At 37.3% G+C, this 16,274-nt stretch overlaps 1 pseudogene; it reads left to right on the top strand.

Annotated features, from left to right (window-relative positions):
- Positions 1-5,271: 5,271 nt before the first annotated feature.
- Positions 5,272-6,600, top strand: LOC143857009 (gibberellin 20-oxidase-like protein pseudogene; annotated as a pseudogene).
- Positions 6,601-16,274: the final 9,674 nt, after the last annotated feature.

The raw sequence follows: 16,274 nt of genomic DNA, 5'->3' as shown, positions 1-16,274 counted from the left end.
TTAAGTAATAAAACATACATTTTTTACTCAAATACACTTCACCCAAAAAGGTTGCAACATTAGACTCGTTGGAATTTTCTTGGAACAAGGAATCCAACGGATCTAACCGCACGTGATTCGGAGTCCAGACGGAGAAGTTACAGACCGCTGAAGTTTTCTAAGAAGAGGCAAAAAATTACGCTTTTAGAAAAAACACAAAACGACGGGAACCCCCACAAAAATACCAAAATACCCTCAAGGATGATGTCATTCATGACATCACCCATGACATCATCAGGGTGACTCACCCCCATAAATTACCAAAATGCCCTCGATGATGTCACCGATGACATCATCAATGTGAGTCACACCCAACCAATTTCCAAAATACCCCCCCACCAAATCTATAAATAGGGGGGTAAGTGTTTTTCACATCTTCTCCTCTCCCTCTCCTTTTTTTGGTTTTCACCATTCCCTCTCTCTCTCTCTTCCCCCTTTTAGGTATATACAGCGTACTTTGGTGTATTTCTAGCCCAAAAAACCCATCTAAAATTCAAGAAAAACCTTAGTTTATTTGTTTTTTAGAAGAGAGAAAGTAGAGAAACACTAGGTAGCTCACACCGGGCGTGGGCACTCCACCGAAATTCCTAAGGTTCGGAGCGACATTATCTTTTTACGCTATTGTTCTGCCGAATTTCACAGAATGACGAGCTACTTTTCAATAGTAGTGTTGTTGTTCTGCCGAAATCTCGGCAAACCCGAAGCTTCCTCATCAATACAGTGTCGTTACGCCGCTGAAATCTGGGTAACCTCCTCTTTTTCAAACAAGCGTGATTACGCTGCCCAATCCTCCACCTGCAAAACTACATTTATTTAATCACTTTCTAGATGCGCTCAAATTGCCCCCAGAATCTATGATATAAATCCCTCTACCTTTCATTTACTTTCTGCAATTTACAGCTTTCTGCGCTTTCCTTTACAAAGTAAGGTACGACGTGGTGACGTCATAAAATCCGAAGTGTTATGCTAGGCAAATTATGACATAAATCCCTCTGCCTTTCTTTTACTTTATGCAATTTACTGTTTTCTGTACTTTCCTTTACAAAGTAAGGTACGAGGCGGTGACGTTATAAGATCCCTGGTATATATTGCCTACATCTTATAATATAAACCCCTCTACCTTTCTTTTACTTTCTGTACAGTTTTTTTTGTTAGATTTGGCGCCCCTTTTTGGGATCAGTTGCGAAACCCTGTTTGGGTTTGTGACATATGATCTCGAGTAGGATAAAGCCACAACCGGTTATTTTTTATTTTTTTTATAAATTCATTTCATTTACATTCGGGAACTAAGCATAACCAAAATAAAGGATAAAAAGATAAATTATCCTAATTCAAATCCTTCAAAAAATGCCAATTCAAGTTAAGAGACGAATTAATCCGGGCAAGAGGGGTGCCTAACACCTTCCCCGATTGTAACCACAACCCTTACCCAGATACCTGTAAGGACTACGCCTTAAAACAGAGCAAAATATAAGGTTCAAAAGCCCAGAGCAAAAGAACCCCATTGGTTACTGTTCTTCCAATGAAATTCAAGCCCCAATGCTCATTTATTTGGAAGAACAGACATGGGTCCTAGGCCCTAACCTAGGTGGCGACTCTTAATTCTATATCTCGCGAAGTTAGGACCCCGGTCCTGAGTTCGTAAGATACGCAGATCAATGAACACCCCCTTCGATAACCCGATGTGGTGATCCCTTGCCATCCTACGCAACGAGGGAAAAAACCGGCTCCCACATAACCCTATTCATTTCAATCTATTATTGTCTATGAGACCTCGTACCTTATATTGTATTTACACTATCTCAGAAATTAGCTTGGGTTTAGCATGCCTTTTTGTAAACCTTGGAATCCTACAACTTTGGTATTTGCCAATTTTCTATTTATCGCTCAGCTATTGCTTGGATTCTTTTTTTTGTAATATGAGACTTTGAACCTTTGTCAAGAATCTTTTATCAGTTATGTTTTGGATCCTTTGACACTGTTAGTTATGGACTTTGGATTCATTATCTGAACACTTCTGTGGAGGCTTGGGTTATTTTTTATACCCACCGTGGGGGTTGTACATTGCATTTCTGATACCCATCGTGGGGGTAGTACATTGGATTTTCGGCCCGTCAGTGGGATAAAATGCTGGCCCTATCGACAGGTATCTATGCTTTGAGGAACTAGTTCCAACACCATGGACGGCCGGTGTAAGCAATAACACATCTTCTGAAATGAGCCGATGATTCCGAAGTGGATTTGTATTCTGGACACCCTTTTGCTTTGACTATTGTTTTGATACTATTTAGTTTCTATTGCACCCCTGTTCAATATTCTGTTTTGACAGTCGCCTTTGATTATTGCTATACCCACTATTTTTGTTTGAGACTTCGGTATTCAGTCTTGATTATATTTGTTGACCTCTATCGAGCCTTGGCATGCTTAGACCTACACTTAGAGTAGTTTGTTATTATGTACAGAGCTTTCAGCTGACTGCGATTTACAACATTTTAAGATTTTGAACCTCGTGAGGTGAATGAGGAAGTGGAGACTTAATTTCTAGATCGTAATTTTGACCTGATGAAAAATTGGTAAGGTCGGATTACTGTTTTAATGCCCCAAAGTGTTCAAAATCATGTTCGAAGGCCTCTCACATGATTTAGTACACTTAAGTCATCAAATGTCATTTTTTGTCATTTCTTAGGTAAAACTAGTGAATTTTCCACAGATAAGTCGTGGAATATGTTCGCTTAAGGCGTAGCAAAATGGAGGTGTCTACAGTATCTACTCCTCGGAATCTGGAAGACATAGTTGTGTAACGAAGTGAGCATATGCTCAGCAGTTACAAAACTACTATAATAGGCAGACCAACCATGCATACAAAACATGGTATAAAGCATGATAATTTCATCACAAATATGTCCAAAATATTTATCAAGGAAAGAGGAACAACTTATTAATGGTAAATTTTAACCACGATGTATTTCACGGCAAAAACCATGCAATAATCAATTGTGTCCATTAGCCTACACCACGGTCAGTGCCACAACCCCAACTGACAGGTAAAAGCGATTGGTATAATGTAGACACGATCAGTGCCAAAGACCCAATGGCAGGTAACGATACCATAGGTACCATGGGTAATCCCAGAACTACATGTTTGATAGATCTACATGACCAAGTGCCAGTTCCACAGCCGCACTGGCAGGTACGGTATCTTGTTTAGTTCCAATGCCACAACTCCATCGGTAGATAGGAAAACCCAATATGTGGCTGGTCTAGTAGCACGCATGATCAAACCATGACCCAGAGGCCAAAGCAATTCCATGGAATCTTAAATGCGATAAATATCAATAAATCTTTCCACAACAAAAGACACACATGCTTGATACAGATTTTTCAAAAATATAACATGTTAGTAACGAAATCGAAAATGATTATCTTTCCAAAATATGATTGTTAAGAAACATGAATATAATAATGGAAGCATATATACTATTTTCAATTGGCATGGTTTCAAAAGCACTGGTATAGGGAAAAGCACTTACCACTGTCGATTAAAATATTCCTCATGGACAAATTCTCTAAGCCAAATCTCCAGGTAATATCCCCCTAAAATCAAGATGTAAGCCTAATGGTTTAACCCTTGGCAATCTTCTATCTTGTTTTGATGATTTCAAACCCAAGGGATTCATTATGTACTAATGATTTTTGTGTTTAAGCTATGTGCATGTATTGAAGATGACATCATCAAAGCAAAGTCAAGGATCTTGGATCATGGCATTGAAGCATTTTGGAGATCATGGAGCCAAAGACAAGTGAAGTGATCCATGGAGATGAAGTGCTCAAGAGTTGAAACGTTGAAGAGAAGAAGAATGAAGCTCATTTGAAGATCAAGTTTAAATCAAGTCCTTTAGATTGTAAAAGTCCAATCCACTCTTAGGATTTCATAAGAGACACTAAGGGGAATTGAATTAAGACCCTAATTAAGTTAAATCAACAAACTTCAATGTTTAACAATTTTTTAAGAGGATAAAAGTGAGTTCTTCATTCTTCTTTGAGATTGTAACGATGGTCTACGATTTGGCCCGTCAAGAAAGGTGAATCCGGTTTTCGTGAGAAGGGGTCTACGATTCGGCCCTTAAGAAAAGGTGAATCCGGTTTGTAAAGAGGGTCTTATCCCTCATTGGTGGTGATTGTACCTCTCTCTCCGACCCGGGCTTTGTGTGGCGTTGGATTTAGTGGAAAAAAATCCCAAGGAGAACCAATTTCCGGAGTGGAGTAGGCCTTCAAGGTGGAGGACCGAACCACAATAAATCTTTTGCGTCGTCTCTTTTTTGGTAATTGTCTTTCTCTCTTTCTCTCCATTATCTCCTTGTGTAATTGTATGCTTACGCTTTCATTGGCACTTAGATTTATCTTTCATATCTTATATTTTGTCAATTTTAATCCACCAATAATCAAGTTGTTGCATGTTACTTGTTCATTATTTTCAATCAACTTGATTAATCAAAACTTAAAACAAGGGTAATTCACCCCCCTCTTGGTTCCCTAACCGGTATTTCAGGTTTCTTCTTCAATTCTCTCTTTCTAGGGTTTCTTCTAGAGAAAAAGATATGGGTTAATACTAGTTAATCCTAATTCCAGCTACACCCATGAGCGTTAGCTGGGCAAAAACACCCCAAGGTTTATGGCGTTTCAACTTTGTTTTAGATGAAGGGCTGGTAACACATTGTATTAGTATAGCTCGATAATGTGATTGAATTATTTGGCTAATGAAAGAGAGGTCCATGCCATATTCTCTTCCAAGTTGAGTATTTCTAAGTGTTTATTATTGAGAACTTTTAGAGCTGCTCATCTGGAATAGTTTTTTTTTTCATAAGAATCTAAACTCAAAACTCTATGCATAACAGAATTTAAGAAAGTCAAGATGATGAGCACACCTCCATCATTCCTGCCACTTGCTACTCTTTTACACACATATTAACAAAATTCAGACACACTCATTGACTTTGCTCACATAAACAGCCATAAACACCTCTCTCTCTCTCTCTCTCTCTCTCTCTCTCAAACACCCACCAACAAACACATCTGGGTTGTTTGTATTAAAAGAAGGAATTTTATAAGGAGAGAAAAGTTTCTTTTGGATCCATGAAAAAGGCATTAAATTCCTCTACCTATGAACTCTCTATAAATCACCCACAAAGCTAAACGAACTGTCCCATTTCCTTCCTCATTTTCTAACCAATAATGCCTGAATCCCAAACATCTTTGCAGTTACCAACCTTAGACCTCTCCCAACCCTTAGACCAGTCTTCTCTCTCCTCCCTCTCTCAGGCATGCCAAAAATGGGGTTTCTTCCACATCACTAATCATGGCATCTCAAAAGACCTCTACAACAAACTACATTCCCTCTCCAACCACCTCTTCGGACGCCCTCCTGATACCAAATTCAAACTTGGACCCTCATCACTTCTCAAAACCTACACTCCCCATTTCATAGCCTCTCCTTTCTTTGAAAGCCTCCGAATCTCCGGCCCGGACTTCTTTGCCTCTGCTAAGAGCTCATCTGACGTCCTCTTCGACCCACCTAATTCGGAATTTTGGTAAGAACATGAACTCCTCAGACTCCCAATACACTCTATTTTACTGTTATTTATTTGGTTTTGTTGAAGTGTAAATGATTAAATAACACCATCTCCAACAGATTAAGCTTTTAGAATAATTGTTTGTTTCACATGGTATCAGAGCTATTGTCTCAAGGCAGGTCTTGGGCTCAAATCCCAACAACTCCTTGATATTGAAAATCCACGTGTACGGCCAACCCAAAAGAGGGACCACACGTGAGGGGGTGTGTTGAAGTATAAATGGTTAAATAACACCATCCCTAACAGCTTAAGATTTTTGGAATAATTGGTTGTTTCACAGTTTTTCCTTACATTCTGTTTCTTGTTTTGTAGTGACATATTGCAAGAAAATGGAGGCAAGATGACAGAGTTATCAAAGAGGATAGTCACTATTCTCTTAATGAGTATGATTGATGGTTTTGAAAAGAAGTAATTTGAATCCGAATTTAGTAACTGTCATGGGTATTTGAGGATAATCAACTACACTCCCCCAAGTAGTGTTGAAGATGGAGACGTCGAAGGGCTTGGAATGCATACCGACATGAGTTGTATCACGATCGTCAATCAAGATCATATTGGTGGGCTTCAAGTAAAATCCAAGGAGGGTAATTGGATGGATATAAATCCACTAGAAGGGACTTTGGTTGTGAACATTGGAGATTTACTGCAGGCTTGGAGCAATGGGAGATTAAGGTCATCTGAACATCGGGTTGTTTTGAAACAAACCGTGAACCGGCTTTCTCTCGCTTTCTTTTGGTGTTTTGAGGATGAGAAAGTAATCTGGGGACCTGAGGAAGTGGTGGGAGAAGGGAAAACAAGGTTCTACAGGCCATTTGTTTGCTTGGATTATATCAAGTTTCGGGAGAATTTTGTGCAAGGGAAGTTTGAGAGAGTTGGATTTACTGTTAATGATTTTGCCGCAGCTGAAACTTCGAATGAACTGCCCCCATGACTGAACTTGAGCAGACTGGATTTGGGTTCCTATTCTTTTATTTGTAACATAATATAGTGTTTATTTGTTCTTGCTAATGAACTATCTTTCATCGGCTTATAATGTAAGAGTTTTGTTATTCCGAGTGTTTGTTATTGAATAAAGACACAATAGGAATTTTGTGATTGAATTTTATATGAGGAAATTCAGGTTGAATAAAGACGCAAGTTGGGATGGTAAGATGGGGGTTGGGTTTATAATTCCTATTGTGTCTCTTGTGTGTGTGTGGGTTGGGTTTATAACCTGTCAAACAATAGATCTTCTAGAATGATCAATTATGTAGACAGTTCTAGTTGTTTTTGATAATTCAATTTTGGCTTCTCTGCATCTTGCAAATTTACTTTCTATTATTGTTTCTGGAATGTTTATACTATGCCCGATCGGGCATGCCCTTGGAAAAGGCACCACCCTTGATGTTTGATCCAACATCAGCCCCCTTTTTCATCTTTTTAAGGGCGGCTGTTGGATCAAATATCAAGGGCGGCCCTTTTTCACAAGGGCATGCCCAATCGGGCACCAAATAATTTCTCTTGTTTCTGGAGTCTGCCTTATGTTTGTATACAGAACTCATATGCATGAAGTTCAAATTAAATGCATTAATTAAAGTTAAAGGCAAAGATTAGAACTAGTGACCAACCAATGATCATGCAGTATTGGTGCTTGCTTGACCCTTCCAATCTCGTAATCAGAGAACATGCCCTATCTAAAAGAAGAATGCCTTCAAATTAATTCTAAAATTCAAAATTTTCAACGAGGATCCTTATGAATTGTGGGATCATGATTGAATCTCGTTATAGAGATTGATCTTTGCTTGATCTCCTTCCTCAGTCCGCCCAAGTTGAGTAATGAACCAAATTGTTCTGTCAAATGGACATATTGTGAGAAATTAACCCTGAGCCATATTTTCTATGAAAAAATTATACTTAATCTCAATATTCTTGGAACCACAATTAATACTATATTCCCTTAAAGGTATTGAGAAATTAACATATTAATTGTCATAATCTCTCTCTCTCTCTCTCTCTCTCTCTCTCTCTCTCTCTCTCTCTCTCTCTCTCTCTCTTCCATGATGAGATGTCATGCTACACTACCAACTGTTGGTGCAACTACATTGTTAATTTTTCCTGGAGGTTTGCAAACCCAGTCATCTTGGAGAACCAACTCATGTGCTGCCTTGACATGATCTTAAATGAATTGAAAGAATTGGCAACTTACTTCTTTTGGACCAAAGAAAGAAAATATATTACTGTAAATGGATAACCCACTTGCTTAGTGTGCATTGAATTGAGAAGCTCAAGCTTTGGTCACTTGAATAATTAACCACTTTCTCAACAAATTCAAAGAAGACATCATAAAATAATGAATAGAATCTCATTCTGAGTGCCTCATGTTTCGTTAATTCCCACTACATATTTAATAATTGTGTAGTATCTTCACTCCAACTCTCATCTTTTTAATTAAGGGATGAATTCAAATAACCATTCTATAAAAGGAGATTTTATATGGTGCCCGAGCGTGAATTCCAGTGCAGAACTTCACGCCCTTGATATTTGATCTAACAACAGCCCACTTTTTAAGAGGATGCTGTTGGATCAAATATTAATAGCTGTAAATTTGTGGTACCGCCCGCACTAGACTTCACGCTCGGGCACCATAGAATTTCTCCTATAAAAGTATTTAAATTTGAGAAATGCTAAACTAAAGGGCGCCCATGCAAAAGACCAGCTACAAGGGTGCCTCCATTGGGCCATCTAACTAAGGTCCATTTATTATTCCTTAAATTTATATTTTTCTGTGCTCAATAAATACACTTTGGTGAGATGGTCCGAAGGGGCACCATTCTAGCTGGTTTTTGCAAGGGAGACATTCAGTTTATCCTTTTTATTTTAATTTATCTTGCATTTTATGGTCATTCTGAGGGTTAATAACCACATTTTTGTTGGAATAATAATTCAAAAGAGTGAATTAATTGCAGCTAATGGGCCCCACCCAAGTCATGTTTACTTTTCACGTTGAAGAGTTAGAATAGGATACGTTTTCCATTCGGTTCTCAGTAGTTATCTAGAGAAAGTTTAATAAATATTTTATTAAGCGTGAGTGTAGTAGTGTGAAGGTAGGATTTTATGAAAAGTAGAAATGTGTGAGTACTCTTTTTACCGTTGTTGGACGTGAGCAACAACTATATATACGTTTTCTCTTGTTATTTATTTTAGATGAATTAAAAGTTAAAAAAAACAACTGTGAAAGTGTTGTAAAAATTTCTATAGAGATGGGGAGAAATATAGAAGAGAAGAGATTCTTCAAGGCGCGATGTCGCTTTCCTTAAGACAATATTCGCCCCCACCAGTCAGTGTGCAAGGGGTATCACGAATATGCCTCCAAGATACAATGAAACCAGGTGTAATCACCACCAATATATCTGTTGACGCTTTGCACCAAGCGAAAACAGACCCAAGAATCACCTTAAGAATGGAACAAGTATTTGAGACTACTAGTTATTTTTTCTGCAGAAAACAGTATACTAGATTTTTGTTACTGTAAGAAAAATGTAAACAGTAACTTTGAAAGCTTTAGAAGAGAGTTTTTTTTTTTTTTTTTTTTTTGGGTTTTGAATTTGTCAAATTATTTTTATAGAGCTACTGGTGTCTTTTTTGTTGAAAACACACCCTTACAGGGCACCTCTTTAGAGCGGGTTTGATTCTGGCCGTTAGATCACGCCCATCCGCGACTCTACAGTCTAAATCAATCCTGGAATGACAATTGGGTTGAGTAAAAACCCATTCAACCTTTCAACCCTTTACCGCTAGATTTGTTCTTGACCGTTGTGTAGAAGGGACACACCCCAACGGTCATCATCCACTAGCCGTTGCACTACGATCCGACGGTTCGGATCGCACCCACTCATGCACTATCCGTTGGAGCCTCTAGGCCCACTGGGCCAACCGTTGTGCCTGAACTGAGGTCCAACCCGGCCGAACCATTCGGTCCACCCGCTTGAACTATCCAAGACAGACGATCTTGATCCAACGGTCCAGATCAAATCAGAAAAATGAAAGGCTCCAATCGTTACGATGAGAAGTGCAAAGTGTGCCCTATAGCCCATTGCACACGCCGCGCGCGTGTGTGCGTTGCACCGTCCCGCGGGTCCATTCAATGGCTAAAGCCCATTGAGTATTAAAACAATAGAGAAAAGAGGGAAAAGCTATTTAAGCTCTTCTCCAACTTTTTTCTAATCCGGTGTGGGACTATCTTTCACAAGCACCTTTTTCCCTCTTCTCAGTTTTACCAAACAAAAGCACCATGTTTATAAAATACTTTTAAAACACCTTTGCTTTGAAAATTACACTAACAGAAAGAATACATACGTTCATTATTTTTTGCTCTTTTCTTTTTAAGAAAAGCCTCTTTTATCCTCTTTCTTGTTCTTTAATTTTAACAAAGTGGTATCAAACCAGAAGGTCTTGGGATTTCTCAATCAAGTAGAGAGCATAATGGCCTGGGGCGAATTCAAGAAAACATCGGCAAGGGTTCGGTAAGTTCGCAACATGGCAGGTAATACCAATTCTTCAAATTTTCAGCAAAACGTTCATTTATTTAAAGGTGATAATATTTATGTCATTTGAATTATCGGAATTGGTAGAGAATGGGTATGACAATTTTGCAGAACAGGAAAGATTGATTGCGGCACAAAAAACGAATTGAAGGAGAGCAAAAAGAAAGATGCAAGGGCTCTTTTCCTCATCCAACAAGCTATGACATCAAAGGAAGCATGGGATTTGCTTCAAGATGAATATCAAAAGGTACTTCGAAGGTAATCTCTGTTAAGTTAAAAACCCTCCGTCGTAATTTTGAGAATTTGATTATGAAAAATAATGAATCTATTCAAGTTTTTTTCTCAAGAGTTAGTTCTATTGTAAATCAAATAAGAACTTATGGAAAAAATTAAATGATAAAAAAATTGTTGAAAAAGTGTTAAGGAGTCTTCCTCATAAATTTGATCATGTAGTTGCTGCCATAGAAGAGTCTAAGGATTTATCTACATATTCTATGAATGAATTAATGGGTTCTTTGCAAGCACATGGGTAAAATTGAATAGGACTGCAGAAAATCCACTAGAACAAGCGTTTCAATCAAAAATGAATTTAAGGAAAAGATCAAGAAGAGGCCATGAATTAGAGAAAGAGGCCAATTCAGTGGTCATCAAAGAATTCAAACTGAAGGTAACCATGAATCTACTTCATTATTTTGTTCTTTTTCCAATAGATCAAACCATGTTGATAAGGATTGTTGGTATAAGGATAGTGGAAATCAAAATAAAAATTTACCACAATATTTTTATTGCAAAAGATATGGTCATATTGAAAATAAATTGTTATCAAAAGGCTAAGGAACAAGTGAATTTTCATGAAAAGTGATGAAAAAGATGAAAAAGAAGAAAACTTATCTTAATCATGTCTTACTGCCAATATTGAATTGAATGATGAAATATGGTATTTAGATAGTGGTTGTAGTAACCACATGACCGGGAACAAGGATTATTTTCTAGAAATAAATGAAACTGTCAAACCACGAGTAAGGATGGATGATAACAATCATGTTAATGCCCATGGAATTGGTCTTATCGTAGTTTCTACAATGTTCCTGGGTTGGCTCAAAATTTGCTAAGTTTGGGCCAATTGATAAAAAATAGGTATCGTGCTATCTTTGATGAAGGAAAATATAAACTTTATGGTAAGAAAAGTATGAAACTAGTGTTGTCTACTAAGATGACAAAAAACAAAATGGTTCCACTTGTGTTTTCAAAACCAGTATTCAATGCTTTTAGTGCATGTGATGATGACTATATGTTATGGTATTGAAGATATGGACATTTGAATTTTGGTGGATTGTCTTTAATACATAAATAGGATGGAAAAGTGTGTGAAGATTGTGTTTTGGAAAAATATCACCGTGAGCAATTTCCAAGTGGCCTTATGCAAAACTTTATCCTTGAGCAAAAATAAATATTTCATTCTATTTGTTGATGATTACACAAGAATGACATCTATTTATTTTCTAAAACAAAACGATGAGGCTTTCTCGATCTTCAAACAGTTCAAGGTTCTAGTTGAAAACCAAAGTGGCCATTCTATTGTTACTCTTCGTACTAACCGTTGTGGTGAATTTATTTCTAAAGAATTTCAAGATTTCTGAAAAGAAAGTGGAATCGAAAGACAATTGACAACGAGCTATACCCCATAGCAGAATGGAGTTGCAAAGCGAAAAATAGAACATTTGTTGAGGCAGCAAGAGCATGCTAAAAGATAAAGGGTTACCTAATGATTATTGGGCGGGAGTAGTGGCCACGGCGGTATACCTATACAATTGCGCTCCTACAAAAGCAGTATAAGGAAAAACTCCATATGAGGCTTGGAGTGGAAGAAAACCCAATTTGAGTCATTTTAAAATTTTTGGTTTTATGGCCTACGCTTTTGTTCCATCTGAAAAAAGACAAAAGTTAGATGATAAAAGTAGAAGATGTATTTTGATTGTCTATAGTGTGGAGACAAAAGGGCATTGGCTTTATGGTTGTATTTCCAAAAAAGTTGATCATACGTCGTGATGTTATTTTTAACAAAAAAGATGCTTGGAATTGGAAAAATGTTGTGCAAGCCCCTTGAGATTTGTAACGAAAAATGTTCTAAATGAAAATACATCATGTGAAACACCTTCCCTTGACATTTGTTTACCAAAGGCTAATGAGTCACCACCAAGTTCATCTGGTGATTCCACTCCCACGAGAATGCCGATATATATGATTCGTCTAATTTGCTTATTTTGCAGTGGAGCCTTCTAGTTTTGTTGATGCAGTGAAAAAGAAAGAATGGCGTGAAGCAATGAAGGAAGAGATTTGATGCAATTACGAAAAATAACACTTGGACATTGGTGGATTTACCTCCAAATAAAGAAGAAATTGGACTTAAGTGGATCTACAAGTCCAAGTTCAATGTCAATTGTTCTCTCCTAAGGCAGAAACCTCGATTAGTTGCAAAAGGTTATGCCCAAAAGCTAGGTATCGGTTTTTTTTTTAAATATTTGCACCCGTAGCTAAAATGGATACTATTAGAATTATTTTGGCTTTAGCAGCTCAAAAGAATTGGCAAGTTTTTCAACTTGATATGAAATCAGCCTTTCTAAATGAAGAACTTGAGGAAGAAGTGTATGTGGATTAACCTCAAGGCTTTAAGATCAAAGGAATGGAGCATAAAGTGTACAAATTAAAGAAGGCACTCTATGGGCTTAAATAAGCGCCAAGAGCATGGTATAGTAAAATTGACATGTATTTTCTTGAAAGCACATTTCAGAAGAGCGCTAGTGAACCAACTCTTTATGTTAAAATTTATGGTGATGATATTCTAGTTGTTTGCTCATATGTGGATGATATGATATACATTGGAGTTCTCTTGATATGATTAAGGAACTTAAATAGAGCATGTTGAAAATTTTTGAAATGTCAGATTTGGGTCTATTGCATTATTTCCTTGGAATTGAAGTCATTCAAGGATCTAATGGGATTTTCATATGTCAAAAAAATTATGCTTTGGATTTATTGAAAAAATTTGGAATGGAAAATTGTGCACCTTCCAAAACACCCATGAATACAAATGAGAAGTTTACTTTGCAAGATGGAGTTGAAAAGGCATATGAGAAGATTTTTAGAAGCATGGTTGGCGGTTTGATTTATTTAACTCATACAATGCTAGATATTATGTTTGCAGCTAGTATTATTTTCAGGTTTATGCACAGTCCAAGCAAGCATCATTTTGGGGCAGCAAAGAGAATTATGAGATACATCCAAGGCACAATCAATTTTGGTTTTTGTACTCAAAAGTCACTAATTGTAAATTTATTTGTTTTACAGATAATGATTGGGCAGGTTTCATTGATGATTAGAAAAGCACAACGAGCTATTATTTTAGCCTTGGATCGGATACCATAGCATGGGCATCCAAGAAGCAACTTAATACAGTGCTCTCAAGCATGGATGCTGAGTATATTGCTGCCACAACTACAACTTGTCAAGCAATTTGGCTACGAAGGATTTTGCGTGATTTGAAGGATGAACAAAGTGGGCCTACGTGGATGTTTTGTGACAACAAATCCACAATTGCCCTGACAAAGAATCCGACTCATCAAGGGAAGATGAAGCAGTTTGAGATTGGTCACCATTTCATTAGAGAAGTCACAGCCAAAGAAGAAGTGGATCTAAAGCATTGTTACACAGAAGATCAAGTGGCGGATATTTTCACAAAAGCTTTGCCAGAAGTTCAAGAAATTTCGTCAAATGATGGGAGTACAACCATTCACTTAGTTTGAATAAAGGGGGCGTGTTGGAATAATAATTCGAAAGTGAATTAAGTGGCAGCTAGTGGGCGCCTCCAAAGTCATGTTTACTTTTCATGTTGAAGAGTTAGAATGGGATACGTTTTCCTATTCGGTTCTCAGTAGTTATCTAGATAAAGTTTAATAAATATTTTATTAAGGGTGAGCTTTATCTGATGTAGTAGTGTGAAGTTAGGATTTTAAGAAAAGTAGAAACATGTGAGTACTCTTTTTACAGTTGTTGGACGTGAGTAACAACTATATATACGTTGTCTCTTGTTATCTATTTTAGATAAATTAAAAGTTAAAAAAACGTTGTGAAAGAATTCATACGTTCATTATTCCTTGCTCTTTTCTTTTTAAGAAAAGCCTCTTTTATCCTCTTTCTTGTTCTTTAATTTTAACTATTTTTCCATATCCACTTGTGCTTAATCAATCAGCATGCTTGGGTTACAAGGCTTCATTTTCTTTTGTAAGCAAACCCAAGTTATTTTAAAGGCTCTAAAGAGAAGGTTCTTAAACCATTCTATTGCTTTTTATGCATTTTGAATCCTGCAAACAATGCTTAGTGAGAAAGAAATGAGAGTATGAGAAGAATTCCAAACCATTTCAAATCAAGAACTACTTAGTTAAGGGAAATTATATCCACTCACAGTCTCTATCTTAAAATTCATTGATTGGCTATTGGTACCTTTTAGGCACATAAATGTAATAGCCAATGAGAAAAACATAAATTAAGAAAGGTTGTGTAATGTTCCTTTTTTAGAAATATTGATAAAGTGTTGTCAACTTGATTAAGGTGTAAGGATTGGGCCATGTGGGGCCCCTTTTTGTGTGTTTGGGCGTCATCCATGGGGACGGATTGTCTGGAGGAGACCCACTTGATTCCCATATCAACAAATACTTGCTCATCCACTCACCCACTGATGGGTGAAAATATCATTCGATCACCCTAGCAAAAATGAGCAAAAGAGAATTGCCTTTCCCATCAATAGACACACAAATACAAAGGGGTGCCTCTATCATTTTAACGCCAACGTAGAAGCAATACCAAGAGAGTGGTCTTCCCCATTTCATGATCAATTGCATAAACCAAACGGGAGAGGGTGTTTATATCATTTCTGCCTCAAGTTATAGACAAGCACAATAGATGGCCATGTCATGGCCCTTTGGTCCATGCCCTAAAGAGGGACTCCCACTCCATAGGCCGTGAAAGTGTGTGTCGTCCACACAAAACCTTCCACTGAAACCAGCTCTCCTCTCAAATTATTCTGGTCTCTGCAGCCACTTCAATGTGAATAACATTCCATTATTCAACTCAGGGTTAAAATTTAGAATTAATTCCATTGAAAATTGCTCAATGCCAAGCATGGGACATTTTCAATCTTTTCAACTTCTCAACCATCGTAACAACTTGATTCACCATCGCTTTAATTTCGATAGGCCTTGACTATCACCTTTTATAAATTTCTAACAATGAAAGAGTGATTGAAGTATAAATTTATGAATCGAACTTCTTGTACCATTGACTTGGAGCCCACTTTAATCCGTACAAACTCTAATTCGATCTTCAAACCATGTGCTCTTTCCCTTGAACTGCAAATCCTTCTGATTGTACCAAACATATCTCTCCTTTTAAATCCCAATGAAGAAAGGCATTCTTGACATCTAACCGATCAAGCTCAAGTGGTCTAAGCTAGTTGCCAAATCCAAAACCTCTCATGTGAATGTCATTTTCACAACTGGAGAGAAGATTTCATCAAAACCAATACATTTCTTCCACCCAAAGCCTTTCACCACCAAACAAGCTTTGTACTTCACTCACTTTTTACTGCCATCCTTTTTCAGGTTGAATCAATATTTGTTTTTAATGGCCCTTTTGCCCTTCGAAATCTCAACTAACCCACACGTATCATCTTTCTACTGAGAATTCATCCCATCCTGCATAACCTTCATCCAATTGCATTTGTCTTGATGAGATTGTATCTTCTGAAAGCATTCTTGCTCTGTACGAAATCTTTGAATAGGAGGTTCTAATACCTATGGTTGAGGGACTACTCCCCTTACTCATGATGCATCATATCATTGTGACCATCTACTTCTTGTTCATGATCATTATCATCTTCTTCTTGCACTTCTCCCAATATGTAAGATGTTGTGGATAACAAATAGATGTAAGATCAAGAATATCATCAACTGCACGTTTAGATTTTTCAACCCTATCAAAATTTGGAAAAGTTTGGTCTTCATAGAGCACAATTATCATCTTCACT

Source organism: Tasmannia lanceolata, unplaced genomic scaffold (genome assembly GCF_043159265.1).
Source record: "Tasmannia lanceolata isolate RefF3 unplaced genomic scaffold, GAP_Taslan_0.1 ptg000024l, whole genome shotgun sequence".
In the NCBI taxonomy this organism is placed as follows: domain Eukaryota; kingdom Viridiplantae; phylum Streptophyta; class Magnoliopsida; order Canellales; family Winteraceae; genus Tasmannia; species Tasmannia lanceolata.
Note: the sequence above shows the minus strand (reverse complement) of the source record. Positions and strands in the feature narration are given on the sequence as shown.